The sequence below is a fragment of the Malania oleifera genome, chromosome 7 (genome assembly GCF_029873635.1).
Source record: "Malania oleifera isolate guangnan ecotype guangnan chromosome 7, ASM2987363v1, whole genome shotgun sequence".
NCBI classification, from domain to species: Eukaryota; Viridiplantae; Streptophyta; class Magnoliopsida; order Santalales; family Ximeniaceae; genus Malania; species Malania oleifera.
The window spans coordinates 45716455-45719379 of record NC_080423.1 but is presented as its reverse complement, the minus strand read 5'-3'; the positions used below and the strand labels follow the sequence as shown (position 1 = coordinate 45719379).

The window sequence follows — 2925 nt, the reverse complement described above, 5'->3', positions numbered from 1 at the left end:
GGTGTTGCTTCCACCTAGAACCATAGGTATTCGGGTCATAGTTATTTGTCTGTTAGTCATACCAATGGTGGGTGGTCCTTACTTCCTCATGCATACGCTCAAGTTGGGAAGGCACGTGTGGGCAATTTTAGCATGTATGGGAAGGGTTGGAGCATATTGCACATACCTCTGCACACGCTATTGTTCACGATTATTGTCATAAAGACAAAAACAGATCAAGTTTCTGGGATATGGTGTGCAAAGTAGGGCTTAGGTCATGGCTTGTGGCCAACTCATAAACTCCCTTCGGTTTAGAGCTTGATGTATTGGGTAGTCTAGGGGTGGCAACCATGTGCTCCTGAAAGTTTTCAGCTAGATTTTCAAAGAGAATCCAAGCCTTATTCTCATGTTTAGTGAGGAAAGTATCTTCGCATGATGCATCAACCATAGACCTATATCTCTCAGTTAACCCTTCGTAAAAAAATTACACCAATTGCAACTTGGGGACCTAGTGATGTGGACATTTATGGAGTAGGTCCCTAAAGAGCTCTCAAGTCTCTAAAAAGAGTTCCCCATCCATCTGTGAGAAACTTGTGATGGCTCTTCGAAGCTGGTTAGTCTTCCCAATTGGGAAGTACTTTCTAAGAAATTCATGTTGCATGGTGGCTTAATTGGTCACCGAGTTCGATTCTAAGGACGTTAGCCAATATTTGGCCTTATCCTCCGAGAACCAAATGCAAGATGACGATGTGTATGCATTAGGTACAAAATAGTCCCTAAGAGGCCGAAGGTGTTGCTCTCCCACGACAGGTAGGTAGGGAGGATGGGGTTCCAGGATTTGTTTAGTGGGAACTGGGGGGTTATCGTTGGCCATTGCTTTTAGTTCAGACGACTCAGCCTTCTCTGGATTATAGATAAACTTTCTAAGGGACCTACGAGATTTAATCTCAAGATCTATGGGAATTATCTCGGGTTCCAAAGAACACAGGCCAAACATACACACGTGTAAGCACAAAGATTCAAACTTCAAAAACAGAAAATAATATAAAGAAAATAGAAATTAACAAATAAATTGAAAAAAAAAAGAGCAAATCGAATGAACAAGGCAATAATATACTAAAGCGGAAATTGGCTTATAACCGTAGCCGAGTTCCCGGCAACGGCGCCAAAATTTGGTAGGCTCACCAAGGCTTGGGTCCTTAATTACCAAAAATAATATTTATAAAACCTAACTATCTCAAGTTTAGTAGAAAGTGGGTAAGTCTGGTGTTGATCCACGGAGACTTAAAGTGCAGTTATTAAACCACTTCCAATTTAGTTTACTAAAGTTTTGTTATGAAAAAAAAAAGAAGAAGTGAAATATGGTATTTTGAAATGGTGATTGTATAACAACTACTCGAAAGCACGTAAATGAAAGCAGTTATATATATACTATTGTAAAGCAAGTAAATTTCTAAGTTACCCTACTCCTACAAAGCGATATTGTGGTTCGAATCAGACGCGATGGATGCCATGCTTCTAACTATGCTCATCCAAACTTCCATAGAAGTACTAACCCGGGCGGGCCAAAGCGAGAGAGGGGCGGTCGAGGGCACAGGGTAGCAAGAGTGGACCAATCGTCCAAAGCACGGTCGGGAACTAGAGTATATCCTGTCTCAACGATAACGAACACCTCTATGGTTCCGTAGCTGACTACTTCCCTCTAATTGATATGCAATAGTGCTTATCCTTATCTGTAATCTTTCATCAAACACACAACAAGTAAATGGAAAGTAGTAAATTGCAAGTAGTAAATGAAAGCATAAATGAAAGGATCATCCCTTTATCATTCAAAACGTCTATCACTAACGCCAAAAGTACAAGAGAATATCATCTAATATACATGATTTTTGTATGAATGCCGCCGGTTGTCATAAGCCGTCATACACTCCATACACAAACCGAAACTACTCTACTCCTATTCTAACTAGGCTCTCAATGACTTCCTAGGTCTGTCACTAACCTAAGAGAGACCAAACAGGAACCTAGAGCTTGTGTTCGTAGCGAATACTTATAGGCTCTAGGGTTTATAAGGGTTTTTTTACAAGTTAGGAAAGTTTGCAGCAAATCTCGCGCAATAAATCGTTGCTGTCAACCAAGTCACTCCTCTAGCATTCTTGTGTGTGCCCTAGTTGGATCTCATGGGAAGTCAAGGATTCGAATCTTCAATTTCTTCAACTTCGTCCCACCTTAGGGTCTTGATGGTCGAGCTAATGGTCGAGACTTGCAGTATCTTGATCTTCAGGAAATCTCTGTGTCTCGACATAGTTGCCCCAGAAGGTCTCTTCGTCAAACACTTCGTCAAGACTCACAGTATTTCTAAATTTCAGTTTTGTCTTAGTATCTCAATGTGGTTGCTCTAGGGTGTCACTTGGTCATGCACTTGGTCGCACCTTGCAGCATTATGATCTTAGCCTAAACCTTGGAGTTTGTAGTGGAAGACTAAGTCGCCCTTGTGGTTTGCTGGTCGCACCACATAGTCGAGCGTCATCTTCTTATCTACTTATGATCTAAAGCTTCTAGAGCTTGGCTAAATGTATAAATTCGAGCTTTGAATCCTCCAAATTCTCTTTGGCTTCTTGTAATGCCTAACTCCATGGTTTTAACCTATTTTTCCTGAAAAGACAAAAAAACCTTGCATAGCTTTGAACAATGATAACTCTGGGTAAATACATAATAAAATGAGGATAAACAAAGGTAAATGAGGGTCTAAAATCATGTATTTTAGGGACTCATCAGTGAACCTAGTATACATACTAGTGATAAACTCCTCAGGATTTATCCTAAAAGCCACATACTCGCTCGTGAGCATGTCAATCCTACTATCCCTCACATCAACCGTTCCTTCATAGGTTACTTCAAACTTATCTCAGATTTCTTTAGCTGATTTACATCCCATTATTCTAT

At 40.4% G+C, this 2925-nt stretch overlaps 1 non-coding gene across 1 annotated transcript; it reads left to right on the top strand.

The window, feature by feature from the left end:
- The first annotated feature begins 485 nt into the window (after window positions 1-485).
- On the top strand, window positions 486-591 carry LOC131161078 (small nucleolar RNA R71). Its single transcript, XR_009138239.1, has one exon. It is a non-coding gene; the product is annotated as a small nucleolar RNA R71 (small nucleolar RNA).
- The last annotated feature ends 2334 nt before the right edge of the window (window positions 592-2925 follow it).